At 44.8% G+C, this 23162-nt stretch overlaps 1 long non-coding RNA gene across 1 annotated transcript in view; it reads right to left on the bottom strand.

Annotated features, from left to right (window-relative positions):
* Positions 1-1625: 1625 nt before the first annotated feature.
* Positions 1626-23162, bottom strand: part of LOC147730269 (uncharacterized) — a 91624-nt gene continuing 70087 nt past the window's right edge. The window contains exons 3-4 of the long non-coding RNA XR_015308370.1: positions 18837-18923; positions 1626-3140 (exon numbers count right to left, since the gene is read on the bottom strand). This is a non-coding gene — a long non-coding RNA (uncharacterized LOC147730269). The remainder of the gene's footprint in view (positions 3141-18836; positions 18924-23162) is intronic.

Raw genomic sequence — 23162 nt, 5'->3', positions numbered from 1 at the left:
CAAACCATAACAAGGGTTTTAGTGGGGTTAACTTCCAAATTCAGTCTATAGAGCAAAACGTCACCGTCCGTGTATGTTAACAAGGGAATAACTGACATCACAAATCTTAGCAAACAAAACATCATCTAATCTGTTAACATATTGTAGGAAAAGGACAGGAGCAAGAACACACCCCTGTTGGACCCCTGCAGCCCAGCCCAAACAATTCAATACATGCTCCATTTTCACTATATCTAACAGAGGCCAAGAGGTCATAGTGTTAGACCCTCAAGAAACCCACACGCCTCCTATGAACTTTCATATATCATATCAATGGGCCTAATGTCTGATTTTGCAAACATCCCCAAAAATGGTCATCTCTCTGAACTCTTTAATACCTCATCATGGGCACACGGAAGTATCAATGCATATGTGCATAAACATATTTATATAAACTCACTGAAAAGTACAACATTTAAAAGTGAGGTGCTGTTTGAATGAGTTACGAGCTAACATTAAAAATTACTAAAATAGTCTAGTTATAATTTAGTGTACAAACTAGAACTGGTGCTCCCATCATGCACATATGTATATTCTTGTCTACCAAAATGTTACTACTTCAAAATTATGGAGCTAATAAACTGAGAAAAAGGGTAGGTTGAGTGAACAAATGTGGATAATGGACACTGTACTTATGCAGATTTCTTTCTCTTGATCTATTGTTAGTCCCTTAAAAAATACGTTATGCCTCAAATTACTAAAACCCAATGTGCCCATTCTTTTTTAATCCACTGTAATTTTCCCTACGTTAACATCTCAGTACTCATTTACTTCCGCCTGCTTCTTAGAAAAGGATTTAAATTCAATAGCTCCTGTTCGAGCAAAATTATGTTCAGAAGAGCTCCCTTTTGTCTAGGATACAAAATGGTAGAGGTCTAGTTATTAATTATAACTCTAAGGTGATGTTACAGTTGATTATTAGGCTGTAAAGTGACAGACTGCTGCAGGAAGTACATTTCACTCTACTTGTCAGAATGTGTTTCAGAAATGGACGAGGAAGATATTTGAGACCTCATTTTACCTTTCTAGAACAGTATCCATAATTTCTATGACAAAAAGAAACCCTTCATTTTGTTAATTAACTCCAGTATCCTCTGTAGGAAATTAATTTCAGTTTGATTCCCTCAAGATTGCGTCCAGGCCTGCCTCACTTTTGACATAAATACAAAGTGGTTGTGCTATAGTTGTTCATCAGAGCTCTGTGGTTAAATTTCAGTTACTCACTTGGTAGTTAAATGACAGATTGCTGCTGATTTTGGAATTATATATTTTTCTCTGCATTTTTGAATGTTTTATTGACATGGATGGGAGGATATTTGAGAACTAACAGAAAATGTGTCCTTATTTTTGCTTTTTATAGCACTAACCATGATTTCTATGCCAAAAAGAACTCCTTGTTTTCTTGCTTTACTGCAGTCTTCTCTGTAAGAAATACATTTGGTTTTACAGCAATGATTCCATAACGGTGGCTTTCAGGTGTGCCACACTTTCATTATAAATACAGAATGCTAGCACTCTAGTTGCTCATTAGAACTCTGCAGTGAAGCTGCAGTAGAATATTGGGGTATCAACTGACAGGCTGCAGATGATGGCTCATGTTTTAATCAGTATACCAGACTTTCTTTCTCACATTTATGAGGAATACATTTGAGAATTTATAGTAAATGTATCCTTTGCCTCACTAAAGCACTGACCATAATTTATAAAAAAAAAACAATGTTGTTAATTTCTAAGGGAAATGCTATGTTAACACTAGTTCATTAAAATACTGTGTTGAAGCTACAGTGGAACACTAGTGAAATAAATGACAGACTGCTGCCCAGGGTAAAATCGCCGGAAAACTCAACAGAATTCCTAAATTGAGTATAATACTGCCCAAAAATCATTTATATTGTGACTAAATTCTGCTATCACTCATTTGTATGACCCTGAAAACCTGGCATTCGCTACAATGAATTTCAATGAGGACCATGTCCTGTAATGACTGCTGCAACAGGTCAACCACGGAGTCAACGTCCCTCGGTCCTGGCAAAAGTCCATCCGCCACTGGACTACCGCTATTGCGGTCACAGCCAAATACTTCCCTGGGCAATTACATCTTCTGGGCAACCAAGCTGCACTCTAACGACTGTCCCGAGTCCAGTGTACTCGGGTGCAACTTTGAACATAGGTTTCTGTTCTCTGATGTTGTACAGTGACGGTTGGCAGCAGTGTGGAGATTCTAGCCCACCATCTTGCCCCAGCAGGTATCTTCAGCTGTTGTGGCCCAGTGCTGCAAACAGGAGGCGAGCCAACTGACCCTTGGAGTCTCTTGCTTCGACTGGGCTATGGAGACAACTCCTCCACAAGCAGAACAGAGTAGGCACATTGCCTCTTCTTTGCCAGCCACCAGGTGCAGCAAGTTCAGTCCACACTGGTGCAGCCTCTTTTTGCCGGGTCCACTGTGCAGCAGGGCAGTCCTTCTTTGGTCCTTCCAGTCCAGTCGCGATCTGAGTTCTGGGAGCCAGGGCTGCTCTTTTTATACTCAGAAAGTGCCCTCAGGATAGACGCAGTCATTCGCCAATGGGCTACTAGGTTTCCCCTTCTGATGACCACTTTCCCATTGAATTAAGGCATCTGACTATCCCAGAATACACCATTCTGCTGACTCCCTACATGGCATAACCCCTCTTACGGCGTCCAGAGCTCCCTAACCTAGACTTGTAGCTACAAAGGGGGATACTGCCCCTGAGAAATCGGTTTGGCAACTGGTTTCCCCTTCCTTGTCCTAATGCCAGTCAGTCTATCTAGACAATGGAGCAGCCCCACTCCCAAGTGTTACCCATTTACCATTCAAAGGCGGCTTTTCATTTGAATTTGAATTTCATTTGAATTTGTTTTAGGCTGTCCAGCATGTCTTTGTCCCTTCTGAGGAGCAACACACGTTTACTGTATTCTTCCATGAGTGCTCGCTTTTTGTAAACAGGCCTTCACATTTTGTTCTCGTCTTGTCACGTTTGCTGTGCATTCAAAGGCAGAGGTCAAATGTTAGGCTCTGTCTTCCAAGGGAGCATGGTGTTTACTTATCTTTGACTTCAAAGTGAGAGGATTACTCTGACAATCTGGGGGTATAAAAGGAAAGGCTTTTTATTTGCCACACAACAAAATGTAAATTTCTGTAAATTAACTGTGCAAATATTTCAGATTAGATAGGAATTAGCAAAGCACAAATAAAACATATTTTTGAGTAATTATGAAGTGTGCTGGAAACAATTTTTTAATGTGATCAAAGCAAATCAGTACACTAGGTTATGCCAAATCCACACATTATTGTTTGTACAATGTAAAGCTTTATCTGCGAAATTGTATGTCTGTGCAAATGTAATGGTCATTTCAATAAAAAATGTGTTGTCTGTAATGGCAGTGCACTACCTCACCATGCATTTTCTACTCTATGCCACTTTACACCCCACCACTCTACAACACTCTATGCCAGTCCCCTCTATGCCACTCTATTCTACTCCACTCTATGCCACTCTTCGCCACTGTATGCTGTTCTACACTATGCACCACTCTGCTCCACTCTACTCTACTCTACTCTACCACGCTCTATGACACTCTACTCCACAGCACTCCAATCTACGCTTCTCTAGGCCACTCTGCTCCCCTCAGCGACACTACACTCTATTCACTCCATTCTACTCTACTTCACCCTACTCCACTCTACACCCCTCCACTCTATGAAACCCCACTCTGGAAAACTCCACTCTATGATGCTGTATTCCAATCTACGACACTCTACACCCCTCCACTCTGTGACACTTTACTTCACTTTACACCCCTCCACTCCAAGCCCCTCCACTCTACCATGACCATCCACTCTATGTCACTCTATGACCCTCCGCACCACTCTATGATACTCTATGACACTTTACTCTACTCCACTCTATGCTACTCAACGCCACTGTACTGACACTCCAGAGCACTGTACGCCACTCTACTCTATGTCACTCTACTCTACTCCACTTGACTCCACTCCACTCTGTTCTACTCCAGTCTACATCACTCCAATCTTTGACACTCCACTCTATTCCACTCCACTCTATGCCCCTCCACTCAACGACACACTACTCTATTCTATGACACACTACGCCCTTCCACTCTACAACACTTTACCCCCTCCACGTAATGCCACTCTACGGCACTCCACTCGATTCCACTCTACAACACCCTAAGCCACTCTACTCTACAACGCTCTACTTGATTCCAGTCTGACACTTTACTCCATTCTATGTGACTTCACTCCACTCTACCACACTTCACTCTGCGACACTCCACTCTACGCCAATCCGCGATACTCTACACCAGTGGTTCCCAAACTTTCGACTCCTGTGGACCCCATTGAGTCACCACTGGAAGCCGGGAACCCCCAAGCAATTTGTAGGATTTAAATTTCAAACATTAAAACAGTAATTCGAAAAAAATAAACACACGTGTGCACACAAAACAAGGACTCGAATTACTAAGGATTTTAGGGGAATATTTACAAGCCCCTATCCCCAAGGGAACGTCACTTTTTGCGACGTTCCAGTAAATGTGTGTGTCTTGTAAAGCGCACTGCTACCCGGAAGCGTCCTGCACTATAGACCACTGGGGAACCCGTACTGGCTTTCCCTGTGAGATGTTCCCTCCTGGGTATCTCTAAGGTTAAACCAGGCATCCCCGGCGTTTGTGGGAGGCCGTTGTGGAGATGAGGAAAGCTAATGCCCAGAGTTGCCGAGTGTAATCCCTGCTTTGAGTAGGCACCGAGGCGAGAATTATCGAGTCTGCTGACCCTGGTTCACGACCCTGCCGCGTCGGTAATTGAAACCTGGTCCCGGGCCGTCCTCTGCTTCCGGGTCTGCTGCCTCTAACCAGTGAGCCACACCACTTCACTCCACTCCAGTGGCTATAGGGGCTTCGCCTTGTTTACAAGGCAGCGTTAAGCCACATAAAGTGGCGTAACGCATCCTTGTAGATAAGGCCCCCTTTCACACAAGGCTTGGCGTGAAAGAGGTGGGCAGTGGGTGTTGCGGTGGGCCTTCTACTGCAACACCCATTGATTTTAATGCTGGCTGCCTCCTATTTACAAGGGCAGCGTACATAGGGGGCTGCATCAAAGTTAAGACCAGGAAAAACCTGGTCTTAACTTGGCGAAATGAGAAGAAATGCTTTATTTCGCCTCGCTTTTGCGGTTTCCATGTGTCCTGCCTTGTGCAAGCAAAACACCTTGGATTGTTCATGTTCAGGAAGGTGACCCTTCCTGCACATAAACAATCTTTAAAAAAATGACATTTTATAACTTTCATGTGTGCTGCATTGTGGCAGCACACATAGAAGTGACAAAACAGCATTTCAAAATTGTTTATGTGCAGGAAGGGGGACCTTCCTGTACATAAACAATCTTCCCTTGCACGCAGACACCCTTGCACTTTGGTGCAAGAGTGCCTGAATTGGCGCTACACTGCTAAGTGTAGCGCCAGCTCAGGGGGAAACGCAGGGCTGCACCATATTCTTGTAAATATGGTGCAGCACTGCGTTTCTGAAGTGGCGGAGCGTGTCGTCCAGCCAAGGAGGCTAACGACACGCTGTACCACTTCTGTTGTAAATATCCCTCTTAATATTTTATATTGTAAGAATTTGAAAAAAACAAAACAAATTAATGGGAAGGTTGGTGCTGCATCTCTGTGACTAACAGTTGGTTTTATTTGGCACTACAAGGCTCCTGCTCCTGCCAGATACAGACTGGAAACCCAAAGCAGCCCGGGCAAATGTTTTCGGACTAGTCCCCATACATTGCTAACCAAGTGCAGTGAGTGAGCCTGACCACTACAAAGGGGGCTTTGGGAGGCTCTCCACCCAAAAAATTATGAAACAATGGTGCAGTCTATAACACATTTATCATTATATATTGAATTGTATTAGCTTTTAAAGAATAGTTAATGAAGACCTTACTATGCACCTGGATACGACAATCTTTGTTGGCGTTCTTAAATGATTCCCTTATTATCACCCTCCAACAGTGCCTCTCATCACTCCATAGGCCCTCTGTCACATGTATTTCATTTGTTTTATAGCATCTCTCATACCATTGTAGAATGTCAGAGCACTTTACATCCCACACATATAGAGACAATGAATTGTGTGGCGTTTTAGGGTCCGGGTATATTTTCTCGATTAATTTTTTTTTTAAACGTAATTTATTGGGTTTTGTACAAAACATGCATAAATCTTTACAGAAGAGCTGTTATCGCGTCTGCAAGGTCTCAATCAAAAAGCCCCCCAACAGTTACATATTACATGGTGTGATTAGGTCTTCGTAATCAGTGTACCGGATGAAAACAAACCCTTTGTGACATTTCTCTTTCTCTCATTTCTGCTAAAACTGTACTTTCCCTCCCCCCTCCCTAACTTCCCACCCCGACGCAGACAATCATATCCGTTCTCTGTTTAACATGCTCTCTCAGGAGTGGCTATGTGTTGAGCTATGCGATGTACCTTTCATAGTTCAAGGCTGTCCTCCTATTAGTGATCTGCCCTTCTCACGTGTCATGTGTCTCGTGTTCCCGTAGTGCTTGTACTAGCGTTTCCCACGCCGCCGCTGCTTCTAGTGCTTTATCGTCATTCCGCCTACGTGCCAGCTGATATCGTAGCGCGCTTTCACCCATGGCCCATTTTAAGAACTCACCCTTCCATCTTTTGCTGGCTGGGCCCACTGTTGCCTTCCAGTGTTTCGTAATTTCTCGTTTTGCCAATATAAGTCCCATATCTATAAATTTACTTGTAATCTTATTCTTGGATGTGTGGGGGAACCAGTGTAGTATACTAGTGGCCATATCAAATTCTAGTTGCCTTTCTGTTATCGTGTTTAGGGTATCGCCTACCTCCTTCCAGTAGAGTCCCATCGCTGGGCAGGACCATAGCATGTGGTCCAATTCTACCCCAATTCTCGTGCATCTGGGGCATGCCGCCTCTTCTACCTTAAAATATTTCTGGATTTTCCCAGGAGTCAAGTATGCTCTGTATATATAGAAGTGCACTAGTTGGAACCTTGCATTCCTCGTACTCTTCCAAGCTCGTTGCACTATTTGCACTATTTGCGCCCAGGCTGCCTCAGGGATGTCTTTACCTAAATCAGTTTCCCACTTTCCTTTCAGTGCATCCAGAGGTGGCAGACCTTCATTGAGCATTCTAGAGTACAGGCACGTGACCGCCTTAAAGGTCCCTGCCGCCATCATGGTGTACTGGCAGGCCATCGACATCTTAGGTTCCATCAGTCCTTCCTTCCAGTGTGCCTGTATCGCCCTAGTTAACGTTGCATGCAACAAGTAACTTCCTCTTGGTAAGTCAAACCGCTCCTGGAGAGTTTGGTACGGCAGCATAGCCCCATCCTCATACAGGTCTCCTAACATTTGTAATCCTGCTTCCTCCCACACCTGTAATTGTGACCAGTCTCCGCCGTGCGGTAACGCCGTTACCATCCCGAGTGGTATCTCAGGTGCATACAGATGTAGCACTCCAGCTCTACGTTGGGAGCGGTTCCAACAGAGTCTGATCGTTTTCTCCTCTGTGATAAGGTCCCTAAGGTCTAGCTTCTGCTGCAAAGCTATGTATGAGAGTACATGGCGCGGTGTTCCCCTACACCTCTTGTGCTCCGTTCCTCTGAATTCCCGTGCTATTTTTTGTGTGAAGGGTGGAGAAGTGTGCTCACCGGTTAGAGGAGGCAGACCCGGACGCAGAGGTCAGAGCCGGGACCAGGGTTCAATCCCCGACGCGGCAGGGTCTTGAGCTCAAAATTTCCACGGACTTGATAATTCTCGCCTCGGGGCCTACTCGAATCATGGGTTCACACTCTGCAATTCCGGGCAATAGCTTGCTTAATCTCCACTACGGCCCCACCGCGATGGGATGCCTGGCTTTCACCTTGGGGATGCCCAGTAGGGGTTATCTTGCAGGGAAAAGCCAGGACGGGTTCCCAAAGCAAGCGCCTTGAGACCTTACGGTGAAAGGCGCTATATAAGAACGTATGATTTACGATTTTTTTATTTTAAGATCTGCAGTTCAGCTGCTAGGTAGTATAGCTCAAAGTCTGGGACCACCAGCCCTCCCTCGACTTTGGGTCGTATGAGCGTCGCCTGTGCGACTCTACGCCTGCCTGTGCCCCAGAGGAAAGACACTATTAGTGACTTCAGTAATTGAAAGTGGAGCTGGGTATCCTCACTAGCAGCATCCTAAAATAGTATAGGAACCGAGGGAGTGCCACCATCTTCGAGAGGGATATGCGGCCTGTCACCGATAGCGGGAGGGTGGCCCAGAAGGCCATGCTGCCTTTTAGCGCCCTCACTCCAAGGCCCACATTCCCCTCCAGCATGTCCGCCGCCATGTGATAGATGTGTACGCCTAGGTATTTCAAGAAGGTGGTTTCCCAGTTCACTGCTCGAGCTAGGTTTGGTCTAGTCTCTCCCTGCCTAACTGGAAACAGACATGTCTTGGACCACTTTACTTTCAAGCTTGAGACTTCTCCAAAGCTTGAGAGCAGGCTTTTAGCCCCTGCCAGAGCTCTATCAGCGTCCTCAAGGAAGAGTAGGAGGTTGTCCGCGTAAAGCAATATGTACTGTTGCTCGCCTCTATTCTCTAGGCCTCCGTATTGTTTTCCTGTCCGAATCTCAACCGCGAGATGTTCTACTGCTAAGGCAAACAATAATGGGGATAAGGAGCATCCCTGCCTCATCCCTCGTTCCACTGGGTATTGTGATGATATCAGCGAGCCTATTCTCACTCTGGCCACCACCGATGTATACAGTACTTTCGTCCATTGGAGATAGTCCTCCCCTAAACCGAAACGTCCCAGAACTTTATATAGATATTCCCATTCTAAGCTATCGAAGGCTTTCTCGATATCTACTGACAATATCATTGGTTTTTGTGTCCCTGGATGATAGTCATCTAGTAGTCGTACCAGTCTCCTGATGTTCGCAGACGTGTTCCGCTTTGGTATGAAACCAGCTTGGTCTTCATGTACGAGCGTGGTCATATGTTGCAACAATCGTGTGGCCAATATGCTGCTCAGTATTTTGTAGTCGGCGGTTAACATCGATAATGGTCTATATGATGCCGTGTCCTCACTCTCCCTTCCTGGTTTCAACAGTGGACGCATGGACTGGGGTAAGTGTCCCGCCTCTCTTGTCTCTTTATAAACTTCCTGCAGCTTCGGTGCCAACATGAATTTTCTCTATTCATGCCCTTATATAGGTACAATTTACATTGCCCTAATATAGGCATAGATATCAAGCCCTTATTTAGACATAGCCCATGCAGACCAAATACAGGCATGTCTACTTCCACCCGTACCAAACGTCACAACGATTTCTTGGAAAATCGGCTTAAGCAGTTAGGGAACTTCCCCTTGCTTGAATATTGATTTGTCCAAGAACTCATGTTTCTTTCAAAGAACGACTATTCCCTAGGGGTTCTTTCCTGACGTTATTATGCCCGACGTTAAGTCAAACTATGGCATTCCTGGACACCTTCAAGGTATAAATATACATACCTCCACTTGCTCTAGCAATGCATGGTAGTTCGGAGCAGTTCGACTATCTACTTGCCTGACGCAGCTCGCTACAGCAAGTGCCGAAGGAAGCCGACCCTCCAGCTGACGCACTGATCGAGAGGCTGCCGTTCTCTCACCGAGAATCCAGCTCCAGTGTTTCCAAGCTCCCCTTACGGGGTGTTGGGAAATCGAGTCCCGAGACAGAGATGCCAGACCTCCTTCATTCTAAACTAAGGTATGGAGCTGATTAGAACCTAAGAGAAATCTTGGATAGATTCTTGGCAAAGAAAACTAAAACTTATGCTACACAATACTTACTTCTTCCCTCGTACTAGACTTGGGTTAGGTACATTGAGGTAGGCGTATTTTAGAAGCACCAGATGAGTATTTTTAGTCATTGTTATTTATGTATGTATTTTTATATGGCTTAGAAACCATACAATGCTCTTACAGTATTATTTTATAATATTGTTCTCGCTGTACACGTTATACTTTGCAGTCTGCTTAACAATTGTAGCAGTTCACTTCTCTTGCATGAGAAAGAAGACTGTTCAATAAACCCTTTTTATTTAAAACGCCCGTCTCTAGTTCTCGGCACTCTGTAGAAATGAAGCATGCACGATTGACTGAGTGAAATACTTATCTATTGTTTCCTCGACTCTAGAGATACATTTCTTATTCTTGGGAAACAAAGTTGTCATGTTTATGCGGTTGTCAGAAACTTATCCCTTCTTGTGAATTCGAGAAAGTTTCTAGTGACCTCTGAGTTAGCTGGTTTAATATATTCGATAGAGACCTAGTCGACCTCAGTCCTATGTCTAATCTATAGGATATATTATTCCAATTCGCAGAGCCTATTGGGAATATAGGAACTACACTACAGAATCATACGTGCAAATCAGTGCATAGAAAATGGTACATAAATGCAAAGGGGACTACAAGGTGTAGGATTCACATGTCATTCATACTGGTAGGCATTTTTAAAGAGTGCTTGGTCTGGAGAAGCACAAACTCAGGATTCAGAACATAACACAGTGGTTAGCATTGACTTTAACAATACAAATGTATTTCCACCTAAATAAACCTTTTTAGCAGCATAAGGATAATGAAGGACTTGGAAAAACATAAGTTACTAACTTGTATCATGCAGTTTGCAAGCAGCTCTCTGAAAAGTTTATAGGTCACTGTGCTAGATTACGATTGTCACTTATGAATTGCACAGTAACAAAAGAATCTCTGTGACAAAAGCAGTAACCCACTGACTTATGCGCATAAAATACTGTTTTTTCAAATGCATGAGACAGGTGTTTTGCATTAGGCATATTAACCCTCTTTTCTACATTAAATAAGCCAAAGCTGCCACTGGACAAAACTCTCATCACTCTCCAGCAGGTACATTAATCACTGATGTTATCTTGACACTTTTATTGTTGCTCGAACTCTGCTTATTATACAAGGAACTTTGCACTATTTTTAAAACTGCTGCCTGCAGACCCCCTGGGAGTGTGTCACGGACCACAGTTTGGGAAACATTGCTCTACACAACCTCACTCTTTGGCAATCCACTTAACGCCCCTCTCCTCTATGCCACTAACGTTTGGTCATGCTGAACAGCAGCAATGCTGTTACACAACATGGCAAAACACATTGGCACATCCAATAGCTCTTGCATAGGCGAGACCTATTGGCTTCGCCAACGCTTGTTTAAAATGGGTGGCAGGACTGAGAAGCAACACAGAGGGCTGTGGAGGAGCAACATTAGGTAAGAAATAACTCATAGGTTACAGGTGGGTTAAGCAACATGGGGCCCTGGGGTGGGGAATTGAAGCAACACGGGGTGTGGGTACGGAAAAGTAACAAGAATGGCACAGGTGGGAGACAGAGAAAAGCAAATGGGCAAGAGAAAGCTGTGTTGAGCACAGGGACAAAAGAGCAAACCTGGGAGAGTGAGAGCATCATGGGGTCGGGAACGGAGTACACAGGCAAGAAAGCAGCGTGGAGAGAGAAGCACACAAGAATGAGTGCATACCGGAGCTCCTAATCCATTACTGTTGCCTCTTCCTGGAAGGGGGATTATGTTGGAAAACAATCCAGGGCCTAAGGAGGCAACTACTGGTGCTTGACACACCTGCTTTGTATTGGCACTATAAAGCGCTTTTTGTTCTCCCACCGTCTGGGATACCAGAGCTCCTACACCATAACCGGTGCCTTTTCCTGGAAGGGGGACTACGTTGACCAATAGCCCAGGGCCCCAACAGGCAGTTCCTGGTCCTTGACACACCTGCTTTGAATCGGTGCGGTCTTGTTCTCCCTCCACCCAGGACACACACAGGCCTAATCCTTGGGACACAGCAGGTCTGGTAGGAACCTTGAGTATTAGGAGAGCTGTTGTATTCCACTTAAAGTGTTTGCCTGATCTGTGATCAGTAATAGTGTGAGTGCCTGTGCTGTGGCGTAGTGCTATATCCTGCCCAGAGGACAACCCCTTGCTGATCTAGCTGATGTCCCATCTTAAGGGCCACTGCATACCATTTCTTTAGCCCAAAGGGTTTGGCTTGGCTCTGGTGCCTCAGCGTGTGCTTCGCTGGTAGATCATCTTCTGAATTTTTTGACTAATTTTGCTTTAAGTTGCACCAAAAGTCGCTCTCTCTCCTCCATTCAAGGGGCCTTTGAACTTGCCGGACCAAGGCACGCCACGTAGTTCTACAAGCACAAGCTATAGAAGGAGTGATCCGCAAACAGGGCCCCTGCGCATTGGCCAGGAATTTGATTATCATCTTCCTCTCTAAGATTCACCAGTGGCAACTCAGCTTGATTTAGCATATGGGGTGTTTTATATGGGGCACAGTGAATTGACTAATTTGCTGATCACTTATTCCTTTTGCACATGACACAAGTTAGCTTTGGTGCATAGCGTATTGGGTGTTCAACATGTGATAAGTGACCTGATTGATTCGCTTGCTATTTGTTTCCTTTGTTCCCGATGTAAGATATTTTTGGTGCACAGTGGGTTTCTGCTGGTTTACCCTGTATAATATCTCCAATTGGCCTCTTGTTCTGAGACAAAATATAAGTATAGTATGCCCAAAACCTCCCCCTCTCCTACTGTGATATCAACCTGTAAAGCCAATAATAACCTAGGCGTTAAAGAAGTTCAATCTTCTTAGGCAATCATGGTAAAACAAAAGGCCACTGATAAATCAGATCTGGGCAAAGCAAGCAAAACAGCCAAGACATTCTGCAGAAAACTGTATCCTTGACACAATAAATGTGCAGAAGACCTGCTAGGTCCAAATACCAAGGACTCCAAACCAGAGAAGGGGCAGAGGGAGGATATTAAATAGTTTTTTTAAACCTGGGAACCCAGCCCCAACAGCACAGTCTAGAATTGAACCTTCCATTAATTCCAAGTTACTAGTAGGACCCTGCCAACCTTCACCCCATAGAATGAATCCTCCAGATCAGACCCATGCAGATCCCTTATCAGTTGTCGATTGTGTCAGTCGATTCAAAGTATTAGGGACCCTCGATGAGCTTCTGTTGGATAACATCCAAATAGTGGAAACCCAATCTAGCATCACATTTTACGCGATGACCTCACACCCACAGCTTATAGTGTTTAAAAAAGAGATAAACAGCTTGAGAGATCACATCAACAGGCTATTTAGGGCTCTCTGGCAAAAGGGATAAGCTTCTCGCTCCAGCAGCGGACCTCAACAGAGTCTCAGCAACTGAGGGAAAAGACGGACACAATCTGTAGCCATTTTAATTTCAACTGGAGTATTTATCACAATAGCCACAATAGTTCACTCATGCCCCGACGAACCCTGTCCCAGAAGTCTAATGTCCCGGTTGTTGCCAGGGCACCTGGGGCTATAGCTAAACTCTTCCCGCATCCTGGCTGCAAACATGATCCTCCTAAAAAGCACAACAGAAGACACCCATATCCACCAGTAGGGGAAGGGCCCCAAAGAAACCAGTGGGACACTAGAACCTTAACACCAGCAGGTGCACTGGCGTAACGAAACTTGAGGGGGCCTCCCTGCAAGACACACGGGGCCCCCTCCAGGTGCTGTCCTGAGGGGGCCCCCACACGGCAGGGGCTGCGAGGGCCTGTGTTAAGCCTCTGAGCAGGTTTCAGAACGGGAACTGAATTGGTCTCTAAATGAGAACATAACATATTTATGATTATTGTTCTAAAGCACCAGGCATGCACTACAGAATCGCATGACTCACTAATGAACAAAGTCATTCATTAGCTCAGAAAAATGAGAGGCCGTAGATCATTCATAAGAGAGTACATACTTAAGGCCATTCGAAACACCAACGAGCACGCTACATTTGACCACATTGGCCTCACGTTGACCAAGCACCAACTCGTAGAAGGTTTGATAGCACTGGAGCTTAGATAGACCTTCCATAGGCTCGCTAATAAGAATAAAGGTAAATCCCCCCAACTCCTCAGCAGTATCAGTTCCCATTCACCACAGGAACTCACAATTACGCCCACAAATTCCTGCTTCTTCTATTGAGGTCCATGCAATTAATCTGTCTTACATTGACTGACTGATGGCAAACATAAGCGGAGAAGTTCCATCCCTGTAGTTGAAATGTCTCTCTTTATCGAGTCCTGCACTGGTTGAGGCTCCGTGCAACTCATACAACCACAAGGATATCACAGGAAACCCCTTAAATGCTTTCACACTTCTTGAGGGAAAAGGAAGACCGAGTACCAACTCCTTGGTACAATAACCTTGGCTATTCACACTTGAGTTAGCTGGTCTTAAATTGAGGGAAAAGGAAGACCGAGTACCAACTCCTTGGTACAATAACCTTGGCTATTCACACTTGAGTTAGCTGGTCTTAAATTGAATATTGCCAGGGTAAGCCTCACACTTGGGGATCCAGAGAGGGGCACATTCATAGACAAACACCACATCATCTTACTGCAGGAGAATTGGGTGACAGAACCGTTTTTTAGATCAGGGTACATATCTTTTACAAATAACGCTGTGCCATCTGCTGTGGCGAGGGCCTCAAGAGGGCCACTGATTTGGTTATGCATGGATTTGCTCACCACGAAAAAGAAAATTCCATCGAACAGTAGAGACCTGTTGGGAGATGTGATGAAGACAGACTCGGCTCGTGGGGCTAGGTCCATTGATTATTTAAACATATACCTACATTCTGTTCCCCCAAACTCGCAGTCAGGTACTATTGACATCCTTCTAAATATGACTGAGCAGCTCCAGTATAGTCATCTTAAAATCATTGCAGGAGACTGCAACATCCAAATTCCTGCCGGCCTCCCGGCCTGGGACTAATCGCACCTAACACGTGGCTTAAAGGTGTCAAGGTCCACTTTACCCAGTGTCAAAAACAGGCAGTCCAGGGTCTCTGTACAACTTGTTAACCTTTTATAGAAACACATGGGCTAAGGGTCGTGAATGGCTCTTCCCTCTTTGACTCACCACCTCGACCAACCTTTAAGAGAGGCCAGTACATAAGTCACATTGACTATATCTTATTCGATAGTAGATTCTGGCTGGCTGTGACTGACACGGAGGTAGTCACCAAATCAAACAGTGGCCATAACGCATTGAGCATCCATTTTCAAGTGGGCTTGTTCATGGACACAAAACCCCTACCTAAGACCATTAGCAGAGCACTTGAGACTAGTAACAACAAAAGGAATGTAAAATGGAAAGCGATAGCGTAAAACTCTAAAGTCCAAACCCAAATATACAATTTATTCATGGAAAAACTACTTTGGCAGGGATTGAGAAGAGTGGGAAAAATGTGGTCAACACACACTGTGAACTTATGGAGTCATTGAAATCCCTCCTTACAAAGGAGGGTAGAGGAGGCCACCACCAAAAAAACCTCCTAGGATGGTATACACGTGAATGCAGACACGCAAAAACATCCCTCCTTGAAGCAACCCAAAAAGGTGACCGTAGAGCATTAAGTGACGCCAGAAGAGAGTGTAAGGTTACCCAGGCGAAAAGGTCGTCGGAGGAAGGTCAGTGGGGCAAACTTGTAGATTCCCTACAGAATGGGAATGTAAATAAATTCTGCAAGATGATAGCGGCTGGTTCGCGCATAATAGATAACCATCTTAAGGCGGTGGTTTAACTAGTAATGGATAGCCCACCGATCTTTTCGGGGCAGGATGAGGCCAGAAGGGGTAACACTGGAACAAGTAAAGTGCTTTGACTATCTAGGCATTAGGTTGGCCGATAACCGATAATCCATCCTGGGGCCTGCAGACAGCAAAAAAAAGGACCATTCTGCACCAGAGAGCATCTGTTACTGGCAGGAAATATAAGGCCACCTCCAGTGGTGCAGTAACACCTGCGCTGGACGTTTACATGGTAACCGCCATCGCAGGGGCCATTTACGTAGCACAGCTATGGGGTGGCTTAGGTGGATCTTTGCTAACACAAACTGAGAACAAATTCATTAGATCACTGTTCAATCTACCCCCAAGCACTACCCTCACTCCCTTACGCATCAATCTGGTACTAAATAGAGTTGATCATATAGCTCTTTGAAAACATTTGATCCACTGGGTGCACCTGTGGACTGCACCGGGATTGACACTGTATGGGGAAGCCCTGGTAGAACTAAGCAAACTTGATAAACAGGTATGCACCCCATGGCTGAGTTTGGAATTCACCTTTGATTCTAAAAAAAGCTACCCTTGTTAAGCTGAAGTGAGCACACTGGGAATGTATCGTGTACCAGACCTGGTATGAGCAAAATATGGGGTGCAGAACCGAAAAATGTATTTCTTGCAAGTGCTATTTTAGCTTCGAGTCCAATTTGGACAGTATTCACCCTCCATATGAAGTTTAGATCTGGTATCCTGCCCCTAAATGTTTTAAAAAACAAATGGAATAGGATATGTCCCTTATCCACGAATTGCCCATTTTGCTCATCGCACTTAGAGATGGATGAACACTTGCTCCTCTTCTTCTTTCCAACCTATGCCCTCCCTCGCCGAAGGTGGATTATCCCAGTTTGCAAGTTATGGGCACAAAGCACCATCGGGAACCATGTAAGATTCAGAGGTATGACACCAAGGAATCCATTGTCTTCACTGTTCAAGCTTTTACTATGGGCCTGGTGCATTCGCTCAAGAGAAATGCCAGGGAGTTATTAATTGATGTGTTTGCACCTCACATATTCCAGCTGCTAATGAGAAGTTTAATAATAATGTGCTTTTATTATAAGAATCCTTAATATTGTTTCCTTTTCTTGACTTGTGCACTGCAACTGTTTTGAAATCATTCCCTTGTGTAGAATTTTTAGAGTTGTTAGAACCTGAAACAAAGTATTATGAACCATTGTTTCTTCTGATGGCACAAGTGGTCTTTATCCGAGTTAATTTTTAGGACTTCTTTCCGAGGTTCTTGTTAATCTGGCAATTGTTTTAGTACTGAGGTTTAGCAAGCTTAGCAATTATAGAAATATCACCCAGTTGTGATGGCACCTTATCTTATGACTCTCTACCGCTAACGCGAAGCTTATCACCACTGCACTTTGGACACATGAACTTTTCATATTCTTTTTATCTTTTTGAACTATGCTCTGCTTGTACGATGTTAACTGTTTGTAATCTTATAGCATCCTGAGGGTGGTACAGATGCTGACACAAAGCAGTATGAACCAGTACTTTTCCGGATAGGATTGCAGATTCTGCCTAAATTCACTCCTAGGACTCGTTTTGAGGTTTATGTATATCTGGCAACTATTTCATCTTTGAAGTTTAGCTTGAAACACCCCTTTTCTTGCCCTAATCTATGGTTTAAAATTCCTCAAACTCAATCATTGTAGTACAACTGAATTTGTTTTTAAAGTTGTACTTTTGTTGGTTTTTACTGTGTACTTGTATGGTTCTTTGAACTGAAATAAAGTTGCCTGATGATGAACGAGTGCATTACAGAGGAGCTGGGGGAGAATCACACGGATGGAAGAGTAGAGAGCAGCATAGCACAAAGAGGAGGAAAGAGTAGCACACTAGGGAGACAGCCTGAAAACACATGCACTCTTTTTGAGTTCTTCAGACATAAAAAAGGACTTCTATAAAAGTGAGCAGTGAAAGGACACAAGTAAATTGACAATAACCCAGGGGAGGGACAGATGCAAGATGGACAAGGCAAGCCATTAAATAAGAAGCAGGCAGATGAGAGTGACATTAAAACCAACCAATGGTAGACAGTGGGCGACTGAATGCCCCTTTATATTGTTGGTAAGCCCAAATACGTGTTTCGTTTGTGATCTAAATACAGTGCAGCTCTAGCGAGTGTGGAGGTTGTCTGGCCCGAGTAGCCACCTATGTGCACAAGTGAGTGGCAGGATTGAGATTTAAACTGCATTAGTTCTGTCAGTGCTCACCACTGGCATAAAATAAAAGATTACTTTGAAATGAGTCTCCACTGGGCCCAATATTCATGTTCTTAATTTTACACGCAAACATATCAATCGATTTCCTAAAAATGAGTGTAAATTCCATCAGGAGGTACACCTTCCCAATGATGCCATCACTGTTTACATCTCAAATGTTTCACTTCTCCTTGAATTCCGTTTGACTTTTTGCTTTTTCCAGATGTTTCCTTTTCCATCCAACAATCGCTCTTGTGTAGTGCATGGAGATAATTGAGTCGCCCCTAGGTACCTGGGTGGGTTTAGTCTGTGGATGGGTGTTCCTGATGGGGCACAACTGAGAGCTCTAAAGTTGATGATGAAAGTACAGCGAGTTTCTCACAGTACCTTTTAGAGGCTCAGGAACCAGGTAGATGCACCAGGGTTAGAGACGAGTGATTGCACATTGCTGGTTTGGGCGTACCAGGCAACCTACAAAGCGAAAAAGGACAAGTAAGCAGAGAGTGGAAAGAGGAAATGCGGCGACAACTTGACAGAGTTGGAATCGCAGAGAGATGGTTGTAGACAACAGAGAAATAAGAGGGAGTTGGAGAGTTGTGCAGCCATTGGACATCTTGAAGCAGGAGCTGGTGAGGAAGGGACGGACGAAGGAGAGGCACGTATGTAAGAATGGTGGGTTATTGCCATGGACCCTGAGAAGAGGAGTGGAAGAAAACATTTGTTAAAGCCACATGTTAAAAACATTTTGTTTTGTTTCGTGTACTCTCAATAAAAGTATAATTCATAAAAAACCTATCACACAAGCCTCCTAAGCATTATTTCCATCCATGCGTCCACATACCTGTCATTTGGCCATAAGGTGTTCAGAATATACTCATCCAGAGCATACAGAATAATGGTCACATATGTGGCAACTGTAAGCAGCATTCTATAGGAAAGTCAGTAAAGAAGAAATATACAAGTGTTAACATTTTAAAAGTGTCAAGAGAAATGAAAATGGTTTGCATGTGTGGTCAGAGGCATAATTACAGTGAAATCGGGGCCAAGCGGTAGGAGGGGGCACTACATGCCCTCCTCCTGCTTCATTTTATTTAACTGCCAGCCTGAGCTTATGATATGGGGCAGAGGTCGAAGTGGGCAGGTAAAATTGGGAATGATGTTCCCAAGCTATATTAATTGGATCAAAATTACATCCGTTCCTGAAAGGGTTGCGTACTGGCAAATTGGATGGGGAGAAGAAGAGTCTTCTCTACTGTGAAAGGAGAGAAGGGAGAGTCAGCTGAAGAAGAAGTAAGCATTTTCTCCAGGGTGCCTGCTACCTGAAAGAAATGTAAATGTGTGCAATTGGTTAATCAGCAAATCTGAAGGCTTATTGGAAGCCTGTCCAGGTGATAGAATCTAGAATTTGTCTTGTTAAAGGAAACATATAAAGAGGGTTTACACTAACGTAGGAAGCTGGCTCTGTATATACTATACCTCTATAGTGTGCATAGAGTCCAGTGAGACCCCAAGGTGTGGCAAAGTTTAAACTAGATAATCCCTTACTATAAATTAGTGGTAGCTGGGCTGAGCAGTTAGGCTTATCAGAGGTTAGTTTGAATGCATTTGGTGTAAATACACGTTCAAAGCAGGAACACACTCTCAATGACTGAGACTAGGCCAATGTTTGTAGAAAAATACTGCTTTTAGTTACTTTTATTCCTAGGAACCAACTTGAACTCAGGTACAGGTAGGTAATACTTTCAAAAAGGCAGTAGGAATACTTTATAGTATTGTCGATTAAAAACGGTAACATTCAGTACTGGATATCTAGAGAGAGAGTACCCCACTATCACCAGGGATCAGGGTACAGTGACAACCAGTCTGGGAAAAATCCTGGGTACACACTATCAAAGGAGTTCACTCTATTTCCATACCTTATCAGTCTAGGTATTCATACACTCATGCTCCCACCAACACAACCCAATCAATCGCGGTGATGGTAAATGGTCAATTTCCACACTAAAATTGAACGTTCACAGTCTCTTTAATAAAAACCATAAAAAGATTTATACACATAAACGAATTAAAATTTCAAAGAATAGTCTTTGAACATATACACTAAAAAAACTGATATTCATAACAATTCAATATAGACATTGGGCAAGCACAATTTAATTTATCTAAATTAATGTATCATGAATTTAAAGGCCATATTGTGTAGGGGTTTTTCTTGTGACTGTATAGTATTTCTGTTTGTTATATTGTTTTTAACATGTTTACAATTTTGATACATTAATTTAGATAAATGAAATTGTGCTTGCCCAATGTCTATATTGAATTGTTATGAATATCTGTTTTTTTAATGTATATGTTCAAAGACTATTCTTTGAAATTTTAATTTGTTTATGTGTATAGATCTTTTTATGGTTTTTATTAAAGAGACTGTGAACGTTCAATTTTAGTGAGGAAATTGACCATTTACCATCACCGCGATTGATTGGGTTGTGTTGGTGGGAGCATGAGTGTATGAATACCTAGACTGATAAGGTATGGAAATAGAGTGAACCTTTGATAGTGTGTACCCAGGGATTTTTCCCAGACTGGACATTCAGTACTGGTACAAGATAGACATTTGCTGTTAATCGATAGAGTGCAATGCAATCATAAGAAAGGAAAACAGTGTTATGCATCAGTGGGTAAGTACACAACTTACATTGCCAGTCTTCGAGGGATAGTCTGACCCTAGGCAAGGTCAGTTGGAGCTGGACACTGCACCACCAGCGGCACTGGGGCAGCTGGGTGCAAAGTTCAGTTTCTACGCCACAGCGATCAATACCAGCAATTATGATTGCTCTCGCGGTAAGCGGAAATCAATGGGGATGAATTGGCGTTAGTGGGCCACCAACGCCGGTACCGTTGCAGTTGTCACCTGCGAGTCACAGTAGATCGAAGGGAGGCACCGCCAGCCCAGCAGTCGCAGTCATGGGGAGGGAGATGCACAGGGGATGGAGGATTTCCACTGATGTTGGGCCATCTCAGAGATGCCGCGGTCGAGCAGGCAGGGCAGGAGGAGGGCAGGAGGAGGCCAACAGGGTCACTTGGAGGAAGGGGCAGTGATCAGCTTAAGTCGTTGGATTGAGAAGATCCCTCTATGACGTGGAGGCTGTCCAGCTGCGGTTCTTTCTTCTGGCAGGGCAGAGTCATGTCAACACAAGTGTCGGTCCTCTACCACTGTGGTATTGTAGTTCTGTTTGCAGTAGTGAGTTGCATCGACACAAGTGTTGGTCCTCAACGAATGCGGTCTTTGTACTGGCGAATGCCTTAGACTAGTGCCTCTAGCCAAAAGGAAGGTTCTTGGAGATTGTTTGAAGGCTCGGAGGTCTCTGGGGTTTCTTTGAGGCCTGGCAGGGTTTCAGGAAGGACAGCAGATCCAGTTGTTGATCCGGATACAAGTTGTGGGGTTCTTTCCAGGCTCTTTCTGCAGCAGTTCCACTCCTGGTCCAGTAGCAGTCTTCTTCTTTTGGCCAGTCGAATCTGATGAACAAGGTTCAGGGGAGCCTTTGAATACTATATTTAAGGGTGTTACTGAGGTCGGGTGCAGTCCCAATGGCTATTGTTCAATGAGGTGACTACACCATTTGGGTACACCCCTTTGGGAGAGCTTTCCTTCCCTATTCATATTGGGCCTAATTCTCCAATTCAAGATGGAGAATTTCTAAGAGAGGGGTTCATCTCAGCTCCTGGCAACCCTAGGGGTGTGTCAGGCTGAGATGTACACTCCTACTCTGCTTATTAATTTTCCCACCTATCCTGCTGCCAAAAGTGGGGCCTAGACAGGGGGATGGGCATCTTCACTAGTTAGAAAACAGTGTTATGCCTCAGAGGCTAAGTACACAACTTACATTGCCAGTCTTCGAGGGTTAGTCCGACCCTGGGCAAGTGTCAGGTTGAGCAAGGCACTGCATCACGAGCGGCACTGGGGCGGCTGGGTGCAGGGTTCTGTATCTGCATGGGGGTGGTCGAAACTGGCAATGATGTTTGCTCTCGTGGTCAGCGGAGAGCAATGGAGATGAAAGGGAGTCAGTGGGCCACCAACGCCGTTACGTTGCGGTTGTAATCAGTGAGTCACTGCAGGTCAAAGGGGGGCACTTCCAGCCCTGCAGTCGGGGTCATGGGGAGGGAGAAGCGCAGGGGGTGGAGGAGTTCCGTTGATGATGGGCAGACTCAGAGTGGCCACACTCGAGCAGGTGGAGCAGAAGGAGTCCGAAAGGGCCACTTGGAAGGTACAGACTCTTGGGATTGGAGATGTGATCAGCTTGGGTCATTGGGTCAAGAAGATCCCTTTAGGTCCGGGAGGCCGTCCCACTGAAGTGCTTTCTTCTGGCAGAGCAGAGTTGTGTCGACATGAGTGTTGGTCACCTACCGCTGTGGTCTTGGGGTTCTGTCTGCAGTAGTGAGTCGTGTCAATACAAGTTGCGGCCCATAACTACTGCAGGCTTTGGACCGGCGGACGCCAAGGACTAGCACCGCTTGCCCAAAGGGGGGTTCTTGGAGATGGTTTGAAGGCTTGGAGGTCTCCAGGGTATCTTGGAGGCCTAGTAGGGTTTCTGGAAGGACAGCAGGTCCAGTTGTTGATCAGCTACAGGTGGTGGGGTTCTTTATGTGTTCTTTCTGCAGCAGCTCCGTTCCTGGTCCGGTAGCAGTCTTCTTTCATCATCTACTTTTGTTCTGTCGAATCTGAGGAACAAGGTTCAGGAGAGCCCTTAAATACTACATTTGAGGGCGTTACTGAAGTCGGGGGCAGTAGCCAATGGCTACTGTCCCCTAGGGTGACTGCACCCTTCAGGTGCCCCACCCCCACCCCCTTTGCTGAGAGGGGCCCATCCCTGTTTCTATTATCTAATTCTCCATTTCAAGATGGAGAATTTCTAAGAGAGTGGTTCGCTTCAGCTCCTGGCGACCCTAGGAGTGAGCAAGGCTGAGGTGGACACTCATACTCTGCTTACTAATTTTCCTGCTTCTCCGGCTGCTAAAAGTGGGACCTAGACAGGAGGATGGGATATCCACTAGTTGGAGCTGCCCAAATCAGCAAAGGTGAGAGCCTTTGAGGCTCACCGCCAAGTGTTACCGTTCCTGCCAGGGGGAGGTGTGAAGCTCCTCCACCCAGAGCAGGCTCTCACACCGT

This window comes from Lissotriton vulgaris, chromosome 2_1, assembly GCF_964263255.1.
Source record: "Lissotriton vulgaris chromosome 2_1, aLisVul1.2, whole genome shotgun sequence".
Taxonomy (NCBI): domain Eukaryota; kingdom Metazoa; phylum Chordata; class Amphibia; order Caudata; family Salamandridae; genus Lissotriton; species Lissotriton vulgaris.
The sequence above is the reverse complement of the archived record's forward strand: the minus strand, read 5'-3'. Positions and strand labels throughout refer to the sequence as shown.